Source organism: Coenobita brevimanus, chromosome 47 (genome assembly GCF_032717465.1).
Source record: "Coenobita brevimanus isolate Jiangsu-jjx chromosome 47, ASM3271746v2, whole genome shotgun sequence".
NCBI classification, from domain to species: domain Eukaryota; kingdom Metazoa; phylum Arthropoda; class Malacostraca; order Decapoda; family Coenobitidae; genus Coenobita; species Coenobita brevimanus.
In genome coordinates, this window is record NC_137000.1 from 11,196,631 (window position 1) to 11,218,589 (window position 21,959).

Consider the following 21,959-nt stretch of genomic DNA (forward strand, 5'->3'; position numbering starts at 1 on the left):
ACTACTTCCCAAAGAGTGGTCATACCGAAGAATGATAAAATTGTCTGGTGATAGCTTAAAAAAAAAAAAAAAAAAAAAAAAAAAAAAAAAAGAATATCGAACTGAAGAGTTAAATTGCTTCCACTCGCAAAAGGTATAGATGCCAGCGATAACTCACTCATTCTCCAACTCTCTTCCAGTTACTAAAGTCAAACATTAAATAAGCGTCTCACTGAATGCCAGACAGATTTAGTGATAAGACACAAACCATCAGATAATTAGTCTTCTTGAGCTAAATTCGAGATCTGAGATGTAGGAAATGGTGAATATATGGAGGCTTGGTCCATATTCTGTGGATACGTTGATGATTATCTTGTTTCTTTATTATTCGTATTTACGGAACCTTCCCATCCCACGTATATCTGATGCAGTAGTGTTGACCTGATACTGAGAGAGAGGTAATTTGGATGATGATGATGATGATGATGGTGGTGATGGTGATGAGCGTTATTACACACCTCGGAACCCAACACATCCCCCACTGCCATCACCTTTGTTAATTACGCTACGGCCAATTTTTGTGTGGTCCATTTTTTATCGGTATTTCAGGCCCAGCCATCTGGCTTAAGAACACGGTGATCTGGCTCTCCGCCCGACACCTAATAACTCACTGGCCACTAAACCTTCCCGTGGACTGATTTATGCCAAGGTATATATTTTGTGGCAGGTGGGGGGGAGAGTTCACCATCCATGCACCATCAGGTCGTAACTTTGCGCTGAGTGATTACCCTACAACTTTATAGATGCCTGTTGTTAAAAGACTCCAGTTGGATGTTGCCCATATGGGTTTGCATCCAAGAAGAAGTTAGGGGTGACTGCCCACATAATACCGCTCACGGACGAGCCACTGATCATGTGAATGTCAAGGCTAAGTATCCTAGCTCCGGGTTCCTATGCTTCTGATGGGACAATAAAGGATTATATAAAATATGAATACGTACATACATACACGTATGTATAATATAAATATTTAGAGAGAGAGAGAGAGAGAGAGAGAGAGAGAGAGAGAGAGAGATTTATGTTTCTCCGTCTTGGCTGTCGCGGAGGAGGATACGAGAGCATAAAAAAATGCAATCTGTTTGGGTCCTCGTGATGTAGTTAATCAATCTGTGTGAAGAGAGAATTTTTTTTCTTCTTTTCTCCCTTGTATCTAACGGAGTCTTTAACTTTTATCCCGGTGGAAGTAATAATCCCTTCAGTCCAAGAAAGTCAGAGGTGATTTATTTTTGTTCCCGTCTGGTGATTTTACCCACCCCAGGAGATATATTGAACTGGAGTGACTGCTGTGCCTTCCACTAAATCCCTCACTACCAGTGCGTTATCCTCACCTAAATAAAACCGTCTGATAGTAGTCATAATAATAAAACAATAATGGTGTCATTGTGTTGAAACGATACGTGGCAATAACGGTGCAGCTCGTTTGAATTCTTGGGATGTTGCCAAACACTCTTTTTGGAGAGGAGTGATTTTTTTTTTTTATCTCCGTCTAATTATTTTTCCTCTCATCTAAGCATCCTCACTACCCTTACGGACATCACAATGGACTTTTTTTCTATCTGTTATTTTCTTCTCACATAGAAAATCTACAATAATTTTCGTACCCTTTCATACTTACTCAGTTCTGTAATGTCATATATTTGTTTTGTTTTGTTTTTTATTTATCTCTATGTGGTTCAAGATTTTATATATCCTTTTTGTTACTTGCCAGGCCAAACCTCATCAGATCAACACAATATTTACTGCCACATCTGAGCCTTGCCTCGTCGCTGTTGTATTGGCGGTGGTAAATTATTCGGCCGCCTGTATGTAGACTTGTAGCGCTTTCAATACTGCCTTTCTTTCTTTTCATCTCTTATTTTTTTGGAGAGAGGGAGAGAGAGAGAGAAAGAGTGTGCAGTCACAAATAGAGAGAGAGAAATACGGACAGACAGCCAGAAACAGCCACATCTACAGACCGACAGAAGGCAGACAGGCCCACAGAGGCATAAAGAAGACAGACATACAAGCACATAATAACCTCAACAAGTCAACAGCCCCCGTCCTTGGATCCTTAGAGCGAGGAGCCCATCTCGAAATTTTCCATGCTAAGTTTTCTCGTAAATCTCGGGCAAGTTAGGGCGGCTCTTTCAGGGAGCGTCGGTAAAGAGTTTTAGTGCTGCAGGCAAAATCAGGAAGTTGTGCTGGTGAAGGAGGCAAAACCAGTCAGTAAATCAGTAAGGAAATAGTGGGTATGTAAATGAGCCTGCCTAAATCGAAGTGAATCGCTTTAATATCATAGCAAGCAAAGAAGTAGGCGTAAGTCAGTTGGTAAATCAGTGGATAAATAAGTAAATACGTCAGCAAATACCAGTCAATAAGTAGTCAGAATCGGCCAGTAAATCGGTAGGATATTTAGTGCTTGAGGCAGAGCCAGGAAGTTTAATGGATGCAGCAAAGTCTCTTGAATTTTGTTCTCACAGCAAAATCACCAATAAACACCCTCAGGCTATTACAGCTCACTTTTAGCAGAATGTAAATTATCTTTCGTTAGGTTTCGTTAGGTGGAATAGAGAACAAGAGTTGTCCTGACCATAAGAGGGTTAGTGTTGAGAAGGAGAATAGGAAAGTCAGGCCATGTTTTGGTTTTGTCTTCCCTGCCGCCACCAACCATGGTTCAACAATTTTAACTTTCTAGCAGTTGTTTTTGCTACCACCAGATGACTTTATCCACCACAGGGAAAGCCTCTCACACTGGAGGGATTAATGATAAAGAGGAGAGATTTTTTTTTTTTTTTTTTTTTTGGAGGGGCATATTAGGTTCTCGCTCTTAAAGAATATTGCCAGTGAGTCCTTAAATTGTAACCAGCACTGATTATTTTTCTGATTACTTTTCCAAGTTAATACTCGACGATTATGTTCAGTGACAAGGTACAAGCAGGAGAGAAAAGAGATGTTGTCAGGGCATATTAGGGTTTTGCTCTCACCAACACCAGCGCTGCTACGAGTCCACATATGCGGCCGTCACACTTATCTTGTTTATGGGCCACATGGAGCAGGCGGCGCTGGCTGGCATGGGGTGAGTGCAGTGTGGGGAATGGGGTGGCTTCGTGGGTGTGCGGGTGGGATGATGGGGATGTGGGGTGGGGTGAGTTGTGTGTGTGTGTGTGTGTGAGAGAGAGAGAGAGAGAGAGAGAGAGAGAGAGAGAGAGAGAGAGAGAGCAAGGTTGGAAAGAAGTGGGAATGGTAGTACGTTTGGCAAATGCTGTAGAAATTTGTGGTTTAGACTGCAGCGTGGGCTAGGATGGTTTCGTGTGCAAGTTGGTTTCGTGTGTCTCTACTTGTGAGGCTGGATTATGGTTTCGTGTCTGTGTGAGATTGGGGGAGGTTAGGCAAAGGGTATGGAGGATAGAGGGAGAGGCTGTTGTCGTTCATGTATGTGGGAGTTACTGTCAGGTAAGGATGGATGGCTGTAGAAGGATGTGGAAGGTGGGATGGGCTGGTGAGTGGGCTGTAGTGTGGGGTTGTTTCGTGGGAGTGTAAAGATGGGAAAGGATAGGTAAGGGATCTGTATGGTAGAAGCTAGTTCTTCATGTGAAAGGCAGTACGGTTTTATTCGTTTTAATTGCAGCCTTCTATAATTTTACCCTTTTTTTTCTTGAATGCTCTGTCACAAAAAAAAGACAGTAGATCATGGTATTATTCATGATGAAGTACCGTGGAAGAAATATAGAGCCGCAACACTGTCTTTTTCTGCCACTAAGCTATTTGAACGAAGCTGCAAAAGGTCGAATACCTGGACCAATTTAAGGTAAAAGAACTGTAGTAATGGGCGTGTAAAGAACGTAGAATTAATGCCGGGTGTACAGAGACGCAAGCTTAATAATGGATGTCAAAGTTACTGGGGTTGGCGTTAGGTGCAAAGTCTGTGAGGCTGGCTGGCAAATTTAAGGAAGTGAGGTTAGTAATGAGTGTGCAGGGTGCCCCAGTTGGTAATGGGTGAGGCAGTGGAAGTTGTGCAAGTAGGTAATTGTGCTGGAAGTTGTGTAAGTGGGAATGAGGAATGAAGGCTGCGACGTCACGTTGTAAGTTGCAATGCAGGTGGTGTTTAGGGTGATGCTGTGACGGTGTGAAGGTGCAAGGGTGGTTGTGGTGGTGTGAGGGTGCAAGGGTGTTGGTGGTGGTGGTGGTGGTGTGAAGGTGCAAGGGGGATGGTGGTGGTGTGTGGGTGCAAGGGTGTGGTGGTGGTGCTGTGAGGGTGCAAGGGGGATGGTTGTGGTGGTGTGAGGGCGCAAAGGTGGTGGTGGTGGTGTGAGGGTAGTGGTGTAGGTAGTGGTGATGGGGTGACGGTGTAAGTGTGGCAGTGTGGGTAGTGATGGTTGTGTGGGTAGTGGTGTGAGTGGTGGTATGGGTGTTGGTATAAATGGAAGTGTGAGGGTGATGCAGGTAATGGTGAAGGTGTAAGGAGGATAGTGTTGGCAGCGATGGTGGTGAGAGGGTAGTGGTGAGATTGGTAGAGTAGATAGCGGTATTGATATGGTGGTGTAAGGTGTTTTGTGAGTGACAGGATGTGTAGTGGTGATGTGAATGTGGTACTTGGACGATTTTATGGTTGGTTGTTTGGTCTGAGGTGAGTGGTAGTTTGGGTAGTAGTGGTGGTGTCAGGCCGTTGGTGTGGGTGGTGAAAATGGTGCGAGGATGATAGTGTAGATGTGTGTGCGTGTGTGTGTGTGTGTGTGTGTGTGTGTGTGTGTGGTGCTGTGCGAAATATTTTAAGGTTTGCGTTTGTATGGTGGTGATGATAGTGTGGGCGTTGATGTGTGTTGGGAAAAGCAGTGGAGAGAGTGTACCAGGCCACAAAGGATGCTGCGCTTTTGATGTTTTGCTCTCTCTGTGTGCGTCTGTTTGAATATAGTGTAAATCTGCCTGTCTGTCATCCTGTTTTTCTGGGTCTATTTACCTGTCTCATACCTACCTATCTGTCAGTCTATCTGTCTGTTCGTCCATCCATCCATCCGTCCATCCATTCAATCACTCAGTCAGTCAGTTAATTAATTCACTCTTCTGTCTCTCTCTGTATCTTTCCACTCATGCATTTATCTCACTGTACCCATCTATCGTTCTGTCTGTTTATATATCCATCCATTCATCCACTAATGTATTTATAAATCATGTAAGAAAATATTAACTTTCCATAGACACAAACAAACTAGTAAAGAAGAAGTGTCTGGGAGCCTCTTACGCCCCCAGGAATACTGCCCCTCTCTGTTTACAATAATGTCAGTGAGGAGGCGGAAGGAAATGCATGGAAAATATATACATGCAAACGTTACCCCTGCTTTCACTCCTCATGCATGTGGAGCGGCTCGTAAATCCACTGGCACTCCACTTCTCTCTCTTTCAATCCACGTTTTTTTTCATTGGAGTTCTGCCATTTTTTTTTTTTCTGGAATTTTTTTTCACTGGTACTGTGGTTCTTTCACTTTTACTTTCCCTCTTCCACTTTTTCTGAACCTTTTCACTCTTCTTTTATTTCATTCACTTTCAATCAACTTCTTCCATTTAACTCTACTGTATTTCTCCCTTAGTTACTCTACTTTATCCAGTGGCACACATCTTCTTCCACCCTCAATTTACCTCTTTCTGTAGCACTCGCCTTTTCTCCATGATTTTTCTCTCTCCTACTTCTTCTTCTGGTACTCTTCTCCCCTCCACTTCTTCTTTTTTTTTTTCACTTCTATTATTTCTCAATTCTTCCACTGGCATTCTCTTCCCCTCTAATGCCTCTTCCACTTACCTTGTCCCTTCTCCTCCTTCCACTTCCTCCTCCTCTTCCTCCTCCTCTTCCTCCACTGGGACTCTGCTTCCCTTCACTTCTACTTCTTCCATATTCTCTCCACTTCCTGCCTTTATAAACTCCTCTCCCACTACTTCCTCTTCCTTCGCTGGCACCCTACTTCCCTCCACCCCCCTCCACCCCCTCCATCCCCCTCACCACCTCCTCCATCTCGAGTATGTTGGTCCCAGTATGTCTCTATCATACTCGTAAAGACAGTCGTTCGCTTTTATGTTGTCCTGGATCGTCTTCATAACTTTACGGTCTTCAAAAGTCTCCTTCCTCCTTCCCCTATACTTGAGTCCTCGTTTGCCTGCCCGACTTATACTCTCCAGATTTATCTATTCATTCATCATTCGCCCATTGCAATGTGTCTCCTAAAATGACGTGATGATTGGGATAGCTTAATCTTTGAACTCACTCCCTCTCTTCACTTAATTCTTGTGGCTTGCTAACTTATACTTCAAAAAATTATCTACCTATGTAATATTCTAACTCCATTCTAATCAGCCTCCCAAAATGAACAATATCAAGACAACAACAACATACAACAACAGTTTAGTGCAAGCTGAGGCCGTCACACAACTTCGTCTTATTACACATCGTTATTTTCTTTTACCCAACAGCATCCAGAAACTGTTGCAGAGAAATAAAGTTTAGAGTATCATTCCGCAGAACGCTTTATATGTACTCTACCATGGTGTGCCATAAGGGGAAGTGAGGCGTCTATTTTTATGGTGGTGGTGATGGTGGTGGTGGTGGTGGTGGTGATGGTGGTGGTGGTGATGGTGGTGGTGGCGATGGTGATGATGATAAGAAAGTGCGTATACAGTCACTGAGAGATGACATCTAGTAATCTCTCATGGTGATTTTTGCAGTTTCAGTCCATGTAAGGTTAACTATCTATCTGTCTATCTCCCTATCCTTTTATCTGTCTGTCTATCTATCTATCTGTCTATCTATCACTTCTCTTTTGTCTTCTTATATATAGATATTTTTTTTAACGTATCTATCACCTTTAGGTCACGCCCCCATTAACTGCGGTCTTACTATTATTATTCGCTGAGGAAGGGGATGTGCTGAGATATTGTGCCTACTGTGTTTTTTAGGTGGTTCAGTCAAGAAATATAGTGTTATTGCGTGTGTGTGTGTGTGTGTGTGTGTGTGTGTGTGTGTGTGTGTGTGTGAGAGAGATCATGTACACAAAATATTGTACTCTCTCTCTCTCTCTCTCTCTCTCCCCCCCCTACTGCCATTAAGGTCGGATCACTACATCGTAAACACAGTATCAGTGAGGTTTGTGTATCACTATAACTCGCTCTCTCTCTCTCTCTCTCTCTCTCTCTCTCTCTCTCTCTCTCTCTCTCTCTCTCTCTCTCTCACACACACACACACACACACACACACACACACACACACACACACACACACACACACACACACACACACACACACACACACACACACACCGCCGCAGACTCTCAGCACTAACTGCACGCATCCCATTTTCCCGACCATTTATTCTGGCCAAACAAGGATAAGCACCGCCGTTACCCGCGTCTCCAACCTGGCCCAGAATATTTTGTAAAATTATATAGGCATGCTTACTTACCGCCTCGGCCTCAGGTGCTTCGGAGAGAGAAAGAGAGAGAGAGAATCATTTTCTTCCTTCTACTGATCAGTTCCGTTACAGTTGACATGCAATGTAATTACGAAGGTCAGCATAAAAATTACGTGCATGTTGGATACAAGATGTACATTTCTTTCTTTTTCTCCTAATTAAAATAAACAAATAAATAACGAAATAAATACATAAAGAAAGAGCAATGCTGACTGCAGTATTGGTGCAAGAATATCGTATCGAGAGAGGAAAATGTAGGCAGACCAAGTCTCTAAGTGCTTCCTGTGTGTGTGTGTGTGTGTGTGTGTGTGTGTGTGTGTGTGTGTGTGTGTGTTTTATGTAGTATCTAGTCATTCCGATGGCTTTGGGTGATGTATGACGTAGACGCTTGAAACTGAAATGACGTATTTGGAAACGCGGATGGTGAGCAACATTGGAAAATTGTTAACCCTTTGGATTAAATACGCTGAGAGTCTTTTAGTCTTCTAGTCAATATAATCTTGAGGTAAATGAGCGAGGATGATGTGTAATATGAGAAAGAGTTGTTAATGAGTAGGGATATAATTGACTGGTCATCTCTCACGGGGTGAACTGTTGGTTGCGATATACTGGAAATCCTTAATCCTCCCCTACAAGTTTGTAAAGATATAAGATGGTTGATTAAATGATACAGGTTAGTGTGTTTTGGGAGGAATGATCAATACAATCTGTTTGTTAATTGGTCATCTCTTAGTCTTTACAACGAAATGGCTGCAGGTTTTTCGAAATGATTGGGTCTCCTACTTTATTTGGAGAGAAGAGTGTCTGCTCTGTCCGTCGTGGGGTCCTTCACTTAGTATACGCGGGGGAAGAATCCACTTACTATAATTGGATGGAAATATAAAGAAGGAATACATCTGACACATATCAAAACAGTGTGGTGCTGTTTTCAGGGAGCCAACGTCATTTCTGATTATGACGGGACCTCGAAGCTGCCGTGAGCGCAAATGCAGGAAAGTCAGCTGCCATAATTAACCTGCCTGTTGCCATGGCGGGTATAATCAGCACAGATAATGAAGTGTTGGAGATAATTTACCTGAGGAGTGATCTGTTACAAGGACACGCATACCTATCCGGACTTCCAATTTCCCCTCGAGAATATCAGCGTTAATTAATTTGTGCTTCCATTAGGACGCCTGGATGCTTCATATACACCAAATTGAAAGACAGAAGGGGCAGAGAGAGGGAATATTAACAGTGGGAGAATTATGTTAAGACAGTGTAGTATTATTCCTGAGTGGGTAATATCACTTGGGTTAAGAATACGAATGAATTATTATACTGACTGTATCCAACGCACAGAACTGCAGGAGAACATGATAGGAAAGACGTTAGGAGGGAAGGAAGGAAGGATGAATGGAAGGAAGGAAGGAGGGATGGATGGATGGAAGGAAGGAAGGAAGGAAGGAAAGAAGGAGGGATGGATGGATGGAAGGAAGGAAGGATGAATGGAAGGAAGGAAGGAGGGATGGAAGGAAGGAAGGAAGGAAGGAAGGAAGAAAAGAAGGAGGGATGGAAAGAAGGAAAGAAGTTATTATCTCTTCTACATTTCTCTCCCAAACTAAATAAAACTGTTTGGCTGAATTTATGGATATATTGCAACGATTGGCTTTCACACGCTTGGCAGTAGTAAGAAAAACAGTAGAAATTATTGCTGCAGGTGTTAATAGATGCAAAATAGCTGTGTGCAGGATATAACATCAGGTTGTGTGTCAAGATCATGATTATATGCTATGTAAAAGTGACCCACACAGCAATGTAAGGCTGTGCGTCTAGGTCAGAATTCTTTAGTGAGAAGGGAACCCGAGAGCTACTAAGTCCTATGTGTCAGTGTTGTGTCCGACGAACTGATATACAACTGTGTGTCTAGGTAAGAATTGTAAGGTATGAAAAAGTGACCCATACGGCTATATAAAGTTCGGCATTCAATAGTTTAGAACAAGTCTCTAAAACACACACACACACACACACACACACACACACACACACACACACACACACACACACACACACACACACACACACACACACACACACACACACACACACACACACACACACACACACACACACACACACACACACACACACACACACACACACACACACACACACACACACACACACACACACACACACACACACACACACACACACGACCTCCATCTTCTCTCATTTCTCACTCGATATCGCTTCCACCTTCATCTCATCCCTCACCCTCCATCACTTCGTCCATCCTCTCCATCATCTCCTACCAAACCCTTCCTTCAGACAACGAATTATCTTCATTACCACTAAACCATCATCATCATTATCATCATCAGCAGCAGCATTAACATCGTCTTAACTATATTGTGATTCTCTCTCTCTCTCTCGGCTCTGTCATCCATCCTGCCTTCCCTGGAAAATGACGTGTCATTGTGTAAACTAGACTGTCCTTTATTTTCTGCTCTCCTGGTCGTAATATGAGAGAGAGAGAGAGAGAGAGAGAGAGAGAGAGAGAGATAGCCTTAGCACTACCAATAAATCACCAATTAAACAGATATAAAGCCTCTATAGATCAGCAAGACAGAGACACTATGACACAGATGGATGGAGGGGCTAGGGCTGGGGAGGAGGGAGCGAGATTATTGAAAGAGAGAGAGAGAGAGAAAGAGAGAGGGAGAGAGAGAGAGAGAGAGAGAGAGAGAGAGAGAGAGAGAGAGAGAGAGAGAGAGAGAGAGAGGATAGATAGGTAAACAAACAGCTGGATAAATAGGTATACAGACAGATAGATGGTGATAAACGATAGAGATGTGGACAAGGATAAACAGATAGACAGACGGGAGTCGGGCACAGATAGATAGACAGACAGACAGACAGCAAGAGAGGCGGGAGTGAACATCAATAATTGGGGCCTGGAATTATTGGAACTGAATATTGACTGTGGGTGATTAATATTATGTGACTGATGTGGCGCGTGTGTACCTCTAGTGGGGATGTTTATTTTGTATTTCTCTGTCTGTTTGCGTCTGTCTGCCTGTATCTATATACTTTTGAACTCTTTGCATCAATTTATCTTCATCTGTTTATATGTGTCACTTTATATTTATCTTCAGCCAGTCTTTTAATTCTGATAAGCCCCATATTATTTGCATCCCAGAGAGGCATGTGAGGCGGTCCTGTTAAAAAAAAAAGAAAATGTGCATTATTTTTTTTTTCTCTTGGTGCAGCCAGGATTTCCAAGGCGTGTAAGATATATGAGTGAGAAACTGGAGAAATTGTTTGATTGATTTCAGTGTCTGGTGATGCTGTCTCACCTCATCTCTTTTAGGGTTGGTATGATGATGATGATGATGGTGATGAACTATGATGATGATGGTGAGAATGACGTTGATGATGACTGAGCATTTTTACTGTAAAATTCTGGGTGAATTCCGAAATCAGGTTACTTTGATAATATATAAACGATTTTTACATTATACCAACATGCAAATTTAAGTCAATATGTATGTTTAATAGCCTTACAGACACTTCTCAATGTCTTATTAAAACTTCTTCAAAGAGAGGCAGTTATAGAGCTCCACATTTTCATAATTAGGTTTCCCTTTTACGCTTTGCAAACCAAAAGACGGGGACACTTTTAAACGACCTGAATTTATCTCGTTAAAGAAATTCGGTTCCGGCTGATGTTCCGGGTCGATTTATTTATTTTTATCCACTAGTAAATATTGTAGTTTTTATCTATGTATCTGTATCTGCCTATTTACCTATCTATCTATCTATCTATATATGTCTGTTTGTGTGTCTACCTATCTACCTGTCTTCCTACCTGTCTGTTTCTCCATCTCCTCCTCTGCTTCTGCTCCGTCTCATCGCGGCACTAACGTTACCATGAATAATTTAATCTCATCAGGTGTAATGGCGTGTAATCCCTTAGGTGAGAGACGGGATTACTAGACGGTAATTCACAAGCACACTTACAATCACGTTTCTCTCGTAATTCCGATCTTGTTTTCCCAGGATAGACTACAAAAAATAAAAAAAGTGAAGGCAGAATCTTTCCATGCCCTTTATTTAATTATCTGTCGCAATGTGACTTTTTTTTCTTCATGTAGGTAAAGAAATAAACATAATATTTTCTCTTGTCTCTTGTTCTTCCTCCAAAATAAATCTTAATTACGAGAGAACAATAGCATGAGCACAGAATCTTCCCACGCCTCTTTTTCTTCCTGCAAAATAAAATCCTAGTTATTACAAGAAATTACACTCTTTTTGTTCTGACTTGGCCTATAATTGCATCTCTCCATCTTCAGTGCCGAGTTATAACAGGAGATAAACACGAATACGATGCTCCTCACGGCAAAATGTTAGGTCGTAGCCTTGTCTTTCTGCCACAGATCTATGAGAAAGTAGCTGGAAAAGGACGAAAATCTAGACCAGGTTATAGGGAAAGTAGTACAGTCACGAAGTACTGTTATGGCGAGGAGGTAGAGCTGTAGCAGTGTCCTATTTTGTCACTGACCTACGGGAAATAAGCTGCAGAAAGTTGAAAATCCGAACCAAGTTAGGGTGAAAGATCTAGTGTTAATCCTTCATTACGACTCAGAGGGTGAAAGATCTAGTGTTAATCCTTCATTACGACTCAGCATTCAAGACAGAGATGAGGAATTTATGCCGGGTTAAAGTGAACGGAGTGTAGTTACGGTGGGGAACTAATTGCAAGCGTCTCTGTTAATCCTCCCGCAAGTCATTAAGCAGTTACGACTCCCCTGATGGCCTGTCAAGTCACCCCTGTTGATCTCAGTACAGGGTGGTGATGAGGCCTAGATTCTGTGCCGTATGTGGCCTGTACACCGGTAGATGAAATTAAAACAGTCTCCCCGTCGATCTGATTGTGTCTTGCTTTTTTTTGCAATTCTTTCACTCCCGGTCGTTCCCCCCCCCACCCCCGTTTCTCTCTTTCTCTCTCTCTCTCTCTCTCTCTCTCTCTCTCTCTCTCCCAGCAGGTGTTGTGTTCTCAGAAGGTAAACAGCTGCGTCGCTACTCCCCCAATACTCAATTGATCCTCCCTTTTTTTCCTCCAAGGCTTCGCTACGTTTGTTTTGTGTTGGTCTGCGTGGTTGTGGGGGGAGAGGTGTGGTTGGAAGTGACAACAGTGATGAGTGTGGTAGCTATGACGTGATTGTGGTAGCTGTGGTGGTAGTTGTGGTAATTGTGGTAGTTAGGTGCTGTGGTGGTGATTGTAGTGATAAATTTGGTAAGTGTGGTAATTGTGGGAGTTTTGGTGATTGTGGTAGTGGTTGCATATGTGGTAGTGGTTGCATTTGTGGTAGTGGTTGCATATGTGGTAGTGGTTGCATATGTGGTAGTGGTCGCATTTGTGGTAGTGGTTGCATATGTGGTAGTGGTTGCATATGTGGTAGTGGTTGCATTAGTGGTAGTGGTTGCATTAGTGGTAGTGGTTGCATTTGTGGTAGTGGTTGCATTTGTGGTAGTGGATGCATTTGTGGTGGTGCATGTGATGTAAATGTGATGACGCCGGCAGTAGCAGAGATGGTGATAGTAGTGGTGGTGGTGACAGGCTATATTGGTACCTCGTCTATCATTCTCTCTCTCTATATCCACCATAACTCTCTCTCTCTCTCTCTCTCTCTCTCGATTTCAGAGTCATATAATAGTGTTAGATATGGCAGCTGTAGTGGTGTGGATGATGATGATGATGATGATATATAGACAGATATATAGATAGATAGATAAACTCAACTTGCAACAGGTAAAACACAACCTCTGATAGAAAGATTAAGGTGAGATATAAGAGCATAACTTGGGATTGAAAGCCGAACTCGCATCCTCACCCACTGCATTTTCAACCCTGCACTGACACTCCATCCTTTCCCTCTTCGCGCTAAACCCTGTACAGAATCGAGCAGGATTTTTCACAGCTGAATAAAAACTAGATACCTAAACTAGACGGATGGGAGTGAAAAAAGATAAATAAATGTTAAGAGGGAAAACAGGAGTCGAGCAATGAAAACTGACAGAAAAAGATGACAAGGGATGAAAAAAGAGAAAAGCAGTGATCGAAAAAAGAAGAGGAATGAAAGAAGGGAGAACAGGAATCATACAGTATTAAGCTGATAGAAAACAGACAATGACGATGAAACGAGAAGCAATGGGGTGAGAGCGACTGAGAAAGGAAGTGAACAAAGAGGAGGACCAAAAAAAAAAGGGGGTGAGGAAAAGCGAAATGAATGAAATGGCAAAGAAATGCAAAAAAATGAAAACAGAGCATAAAACAACATTATTTGAAGTATAAATAAAAGCATGGAAAGATCAAACAGATGTAAAGAAAGTTCATACGAGCAAAAGAGGAAATTTCAGAGCGTAAAGAGGAAGTTCAGACGAGCTCCTCCTCCTCTTCCTCTCTCTTCGTCTTCCCCTCAGCTCCTCTTCTTCTTCCTTCCTCTTCCCCTCTTCCTCCTTTTCTCCGCTCTTCCTCTTTACCGAAGCCACCTCACAACAGCAGAGTTACCACGATCCAAAACGTTAAAAACAAAGCGAGAATGAAACGAGCCTTGGTCCAGTCTATTTTTCTCTTGTTTTCTTTTACCTTCTCGTTCTTCTTCTCCTGGGGCTTCACTTCCTCACCCTGGGGCTTTCCTTCCCCCTCCTTCCCCACCTCCTTTCCCCCCGTTTTATTTCCTACATCCCCCTCGTCCCCATCCACGTCAAACTCCTCTTCCCCCACCCATACCCCCATTTTTTCTTCATCTTGGTGTGGGTGGGGGTGTGGTGGGGAAGTGTGGGAGAGGGAGCTGGGGCTGGGGGTGGGGGTGGAGGAGGGTTGAGGGGAAGCGTGGGAGAGGGAGCTGGGGCTGGGGGTGGGGGTGGAGAGGGGTTGAGCGAGAGCGTAATAGAGGAGGGAGAGGAGGAATACCATGAACATTTTTAAAAGTTTTTTGGAAAGTTTCTGAAAGATTAATATGAAACTGGAAAAAAGTGGAAATAAGTGCTTAAATAGGTGGTTAAGAGTGATTCCCGGATTAAAAACTAAGCCAGGTGTTGGAGAGAAACACCTTCACGTGGTGGCACCTACCTGACAAGGGTGGCCGCGCTGCCTGGTTATACTCCATCCACCTTATCCTCCTCGTCTTCTGCACCATCAAGCTCCCCTCCCTCCAATTCACACCACACTCTTTCATAGACCTCTCCACCTCATCTTCGGTCTCCTCCCCTCCTCTCCCTCTTCCCCATGCTCATATACACTCCTCGTTAGTCTCTCATTCCTCTTTCCACACGGCCAAGTACTTCTAAGACCTTACAACACATCCACATGGTCACCACAGCGCTCCTTAACTTCCTCATTTGTCTCTCATTCCACGGAACTCCACATGGTCCAGGAATTAGTGGATCGAGGTGGAAATTGTGGGTCGAGGTGGAAATAGTGGATCGAGATAAAAATGGTGGATCGATGTGGGAACAGAGGACCGAGGAGGAAATAGTGGACCCAGGAGAAAATAGTGATCGAGGTGGAAATTGTGGATCGAGGTGGAAATAGTGGATCGAGGTGGAAACTGTGGATCGAGAACAAGGCAGGCTCAGAGGTTTGAATTTTCGCTAATGAGTGCCAGGTTAAAACAGACGAACTGTAAGAAGATAATAATGTCAGGTGAGAGAGAGAGAGAGAGAGAGAGAGAGAGAGAGAGAGAGAGAGAGAGAGAGAGAGAGAGAGAGATTGTAGGTAGTAATTTTGTCAGGGAAAAGCAAATAATTTATGAGAAAACTGATACGTGTGTGTGTGTGTGTGTGTGTTGTGTGTGTTGTATGTGTGTGTGAAGATGGAGTAGGAAGCCGAGGGAAGTGTTAAAAAGAAGAAACCGCCAAGATGAAGGAGGAAAGGAAAACATATGAGAAAAGGAAGTTTGCTCGGCGCAGTCCAATAAAGTAACGAGTGAGAGAGAGAGAGAGAGAGAGAGAGTGGTGAATTCAAGGACAGAGGAAATATGGCATGGTAGAAAGTTTCAAAGGAAAAATGAGGAGGAAACAAGAGCAATTTTATCAAAACTAATGAAAGGAAAAGTAGGACAAGACCGACGCTACCGAGAGGAATAAGAAAATTTAGATTATAGGGAGGCACTAAAAAAAGAAAATAAAGGCAAAGCAAGTAGGCAAAAACAAGAGCGGAGAGGTATCGTAAAAGAAAATAGAGAGGAAAGGAAAAGCAAGGAAAGGAACGTAAACGAAAAGAAAGGAAAGGAAAATTAAAGACAGGAATAGGAAAATTAAAACAAACAGGTAATGACAAGAAAGAAGAGGCTTGTATTCCTTACACCCCGTGGCCAAGTTAAGCTCCTCTCCGATGACGTATTTCTCAGTTTTTCTCACAATATTTACAGATGTTTGTATTCAGCTTAGGAGCGACTTTTCGATGTGGAGGGGTTAGATAAAGCTTTTTCAGTAACTCCTTCAGTACAAGGTCTCCTCAAGGCTGCATGATATCGCCTTAAGTGCCCTGAATATGATGACAAAATAGGCACTGACTTGAACGGGTTAATGGAAGGAAGAATGATGAAGATAAAGCTAAGAAAATGAAGACACAACACATACAGGTAAAGGCAGGGAAGGAGAGGCTTATATTCCCCGTTACCCGTGGCTAAGTTGTGCGCCTTATGCAAATGCTATGCAAATGAGCTCCCGCGGTGAAGGCAGATTGAGTTCGTCTTACCCCTGCCTTCCCTGCCTGCATTATTAACCCCTGACACACCATGATGCATTATTTCATTCTTCCTACAGCCACAGTTCTTATATCTTTACTATTCTCTGTTCATTTTAACTATTCCTAAACTGACATCTCTCCGTCTTGAATGCTGATATTAACTAGACTTAAAATTGCCATCTCTATCTTGAATGCTATGCTAGTAACGAGGTAGCGCTGGGGAAAGTGGGAGAAATGTAGAACTGTCCTATTCTGACACTGACCTACGAGAAATTGGATGCAAAATGACGAAAATCTCCGCAAAACTAAAGCGAATGACCTTTGGTAGCTTATTTTCCAAAGCACAGTTGCAGAATAAGACAGCACTGTGGTTCTACATGCTTTCCTTAACTCGCATTAGGACCCAGCATCATATTCTAGTGTTAACATATTGCTACAGCTCAGCAGTCACAATGAAAAGATGAGTTTTACGCCAAATGCAAGTAAATAGAGTATAGATCATTTTATGCAGTTTAGAAGAGACTTTTCTAGCTAGGGGGAGTTTGAAACAGCTTTCCTTAATCTATTTATCACTAGGGGTTAACTTGTGCTGAATAAAGTCGCTTGGTGATGGTCTTTTATTTAGATGGAGATTTTCGTCCCTTTGCTCTTTATTTGCCGAAGCTTGGTGATAAAATAAGACAATACTTAGACCCTGTATCCATCCCAAAGCAAATTTTCTTGACTTACCATATTCCACTGGTGTAGCTTCTTGTATAGATCAGCATTCTAGATGGTGATGAGGGAATTTTGCGCCCAATTAAAATGACCAGAGCATAGATTAAACTTCATCCTTTGCTTGACTGCTCTCGCGATATCATTAACCCTTTCACTACGATAACATTTATATCTTGTTCTTGCCATCTGCAGACACTCGGCTCAGGACAGGCTTTTCGAACTCGAGAGGTTTATCCGCCCTCCTCTCCTTCAGCTTCTCCTCCGCATCAAATGAAATTGCAAAACTCTGGTCGCAACCCAAACACTGCAACTCTCCGCTGTCTGGAAAATTGGCGGCCACTGTGATATCAGGAGTTGCAGTATATATTTTCTCATATGATCGCACTCTTGGCCTCCTTCAGTCCGGTGCCTTTTTTTGTTTTATTCTTGCTATAGCCCACTTGTTTTCGTCTGACGGAACTGGGTCGCTCAAACAACTTGAATCGATAAGCCTTAGTTACGAGGTAGGAAAGACTCTCCTCGGTTACCAGTCAAACCAGCGGTCAAATATGACCACATCTGGCCATCAAATCTGGGCTGAGAGGGACTATGGATCTTTCTCAGGTTAAAACATACCCGCAACACCAATTGAGAATTTCACGTCGTAAGCGTCAGAGAAACCCTTTGTCGTTTGGAGATTAGCAACTGTAAAATCGTACTTGTTCTTCAGAAAAGGTGGCGGCAAGATATCTAGGTGGCAGAATACTATTGGGAAGAGAAATAAAGATGAGCTTCTTAAGGGTGGAAATGAAGTCAGTTCGATGTGATGATGAGGATGGGGACGCTGAGCCAGAGAACAGTTTATCGCTATCAGAACGAGTAATGTAAATAGATTTGTGATGAAATACAACTGAGCGACATTTCTCTATATATTTCTAAATCACTCTGGATAAACAGAAATTGAGGGTAATGAAAAAATTTATTCAGTTCATTGGCATAGAAAATAGTAATGAAATGGGACGTAGAGTATAACATTTAGAAATTATTCAACCCATGTTTCAGAAACCAATTTCTTGAATTTCTTAATAGTGGTCTATTTGTGTAGTACTTGGGATTAGTGATGATGAAAAGAGGATTCTCTCTCTCTCTCTCCATAATAAAAAAGCTAACGACTGCACAAACATCATTAAGACAGATACCAGACAACCCCCAGGGGCTTAGGGCTTAAGCGGGGGAGATTCTAAGACTTTCACATCCCTTCTGGAAATGATGAAAGGAGGCGATTTTCTCCGACGGCGACAGATACTAAGATACTGAGGGGATTGTCTTACGGATGAGAGAATCTAAGAAAGGAGGAGGAGGAGGAGAAGGAGGGACATAAGAATAAGAAGGGGGAGGAAGAGGAGGAGGAGGAGGGGGAGAGAAGAGAAAGAACAGTAAATACGAAAACTCTTGTATTTATTGTTTATTGTTTTCCATTGCACGTTGGTCATTAAGACAGGTAATTATTTTTTTTTAGTCCCAGCCTTCCCTATGAACACCATTTACAATTGTCGATATTATATAGTATTTTAAGTGGCTCTGGGAGACTACCTAACACCTCTTCCTTAGCGATTTATTCTATGCATTACACGTCGGTACACTCTTGTTATGTTACTGATCCAGATTATGGTAGCTGATATTAAAACGACATAAATAACAGAGTGAGAGAGAGAGAGAGAGAGAGAGAGAGAGAGAGAGAGAGAGAGAGAGAGAGAGAGAGAGAGATTGAAAATGATGAAGAGAAAATGGCTAAAGATAAACGCCGACCGACTACACGTGTAACTAAGGCTGACATTTGTATATTTCCCAGTCATAATCGGTACCCCAGCCTACTACACGCAACCGTCGACTGTACAATCAACGTCCCTATTTCATTTCTAGGTACGAGTAGGCCTGGGATAAATTTCGTTTTTTTCCTATAAAGAGAGCTAGAGAGATGCTGAAGGGATTATATTATGGGTTTGGGAGTCTGTCGAGGGAGACGTCAGGGAAGGGAAGGATTGGAACAGTCCGTCTGGTAAGTGGAAATGAGTGTGTGTGTGGAAATGAGGATGAGTGAAAATGATGGCAAGTGGAAACGATTGCAAGTGGAAACGATGGTAAGTGGAAATGATGGTAAGTGGAAGTGAAGGTGAGTGGAAACGATGGCGAGTGGAAATGAGTGTGTGTGGAATGAGGGTGTGTGGAAATGAGTGTGTGTGTGGAAATGATGGTAAGTGGAAATGGTGAGTGGAAATGAGAATAAGTGGAAATGGTGGTGAGTGGTAGTGTATGTGAGTGGAAACAAGGGTGAATGGGAATGAGGGGCAGGTTGAGATGAGAGTGTGTGGAAATGAGGATACGTGGAAATGAGGGGATGAGTGGAAATAAGGAGGAGAATGAGGAAAAATGATGGCGAGTGGAAATGAGTTTGAGTGGAAATGAAGCCGAGTGGCAATCAAGGTGAGTGGAACTGAAAATATAATAAAGAACACGTCCTGCCATTAAGGGGCTTGCGTCTTACAGATAAAGAATTTACAGAATAATCTTATTTTAAAGTTAGTAAAAAAAAAGAGAAAAAAGAAAGTAAGAGAGAGGGGGTAAGAGAGAGGAGAACTGTGTGTAAGAAGGCAGTCGTCCGTTCCAGGCAGGACTCACGGACCTCGGAGAAAAACAAGAGGATGAAGAGGAAGAGGAAGAGGAACAGGAAGAGCGCGAGGAAGAGCAGAAGAAAACTGGGAAGCAAACAAGAAGAGGCTAAGATGCCCGAGAAAACCCATGAAGTATTATTATGTAAAGAGAGAGGGAGAGAGAGAGAGGGAGGGAGGGGGGGGGGTTCTATAAAGATAAATATAAGATAAAGTAATGAAAATGTCTTCGGAAAAAAGGTGGAAGGTGGTGCAAGAAAAAAAAGGTAATGCTTAACATAGCGGCAGAAAATATTATATACTTTAGGCGCCCTTACCGTATGAGTGGATGGGTCGATAAGAGGAGGGATAAGAGGAAGAGGTGATAAAAATGGAGGAAGGAAAGAAAAGAAAGGGGTGAGGGATTTTACGGGGTTTATGGTGAGAGAGAGAGAGAGGGAGCTGGTGGGCTAGTAATCAGCTGACCCTTGACCTCGTAAGGGATGCTGACGTAAGGGTGACTGACCTATTCTGGAAGGCCTTGTTTTGAAGGTGGGTGGCGAGAGAGAGAGAGAGAGAGAGAGAGAGAGAATATGCCCGTGTATCTTCATATGACGCTGGAAGACGGAAATTACCTTCTTTATACCAGCAGAAAGTCATGTGAGGAAAGTGACAAACTTATTAAAAACGAAAAAATCCGTGTGTGTGTGTGTGTGTGTGTGTGTGTGTGTGTGTGTGTGTGTGTGCATGCGCGTGTGCGTGTGTGTGTGTGTGTGTGTGTGTGTGTGTGTGTGTGTGTGTGTGTGTGTGTGAGAGTGTGTGTGTGTGTGTGTGTGTGTGTGTGTGTGTGTGTGTGTGTGTGTGTGTGTGTGTGTTTTAGTGAGGTGTATAGAGGCATGCAAAGGAACGCAGACAACAACAGACACAGGAGACACATTCGAGGCAGCTGTGATAGGCTAGGTTATAATTAATGTAAATATTGTTAGTCCTTTCCAGGTAGAATTCCCACCGGATTTAATATTCTTTTCAGTTATGTAGTTTCGGGCTTAATGAGATTCACAATATTAATGTGTTTAAGGAAAAGGGAACTAGAAACCATAACTGACGAAGCTCTGAAGAATATTTAGAGGGAGACTGAAATAGTAGCAGAAAATCTCGTAGGCTCTCTCACCACCAAGCATCCCTTCCTCCATGTCACTCTATTTTACCTTTCCACTCGTCCTATAACCTCATCCCCAATTTCCCTCTCCCCCTTCCTTCATGTCACACTTATATCTCTCCACCCCGTCTCTCTACCTCATCCTTGGTCTCCCTGTCTAGCTCCATCCATCTCACACCAGAATGTACAGTTATAATGTACAGTTGTAAACATTAACCCCTGTAGTCCAATTGTGTTTGTGTTCTTTAGTCTTGCAGCTGTCAGACGCTTTTATTCAGTCTAGGAGCAGCTTTTCGAACTGGAGGGGTTAGATAAAGTCCTATACTAATCCCCTTACTGGTAGGTATCCTTTCATGGCTTAGGAAAATCGTCTGGAGGTAGGAAATATAAATAATGTTATCGGAGTGAACGTATTAACGTGGCTGGCCTTCCAATCGCCACATATCTCCATTCATGGCTGAGTTACCGAGAGAGGAGGGAGGGAGGAGGGGAGGCAGGGGAGGGGAAGAGGAGAGAAAGGGAGAGGGGAAGAGAAAGTTTGAGGAGGGGCAGGTGGAGGGAAAGAGGAGAGCGAGAAGGTTAGAGAATAGGGAGAGAGGAGTGTGAGAGGGGCTGGGGTAGGAAAAGAGAAGAGGGAGAGGAAAAGAGTGGAGAGGGAGGGGAGTGTTTATGATGGGGAGGAGGCCACAGTTGAGGGAGGGGATGATATGGGAGAAGACGCAGAAGAAAAGATAGGAAACTGAGGGAGGTGGAAGAGGAGAGAGGAGAGACAGAGGTAGGAAATTGGGGTGGGGGATTAAGGAAGAGGGTAAGGGAAGTGAAAGAGGAAGGCAGACAGACAAAGGTGAGCGAAGAATGAAGGGAAAGGAAGGAGAGGGAAGAGCAAAAGAGTAGGGAGAGAGACGGGAAGGGAAGAAGGGATAGGATGGGGGAGAAAGGAGTGTGTGTTTGGATTTGGTATTGTATTGAGAGAGAGAGAGAGAGAGAGAGAGAGAGGGAGAGTATATTATAAATTAATGGTAGAGGAAGCAGGAGGTGGAGGGAAAACTGTATGTGTGTGTGTGTGGTGTGTGTGTGTGTGTGTGTGTGTGTGTGTGTGTGTGTGTGTGTGTGTGTGTGTGTGTGTGTGTGTGTGTGTGTGTGTTTATCTCTTCATCTGTATCAATCAGTCACTATCCATCCGTTGGCTGACGCTGCATCATGTGAGGGGTGACCTAGACTCTGCCCTATACCGTTCCTTCCTGAAA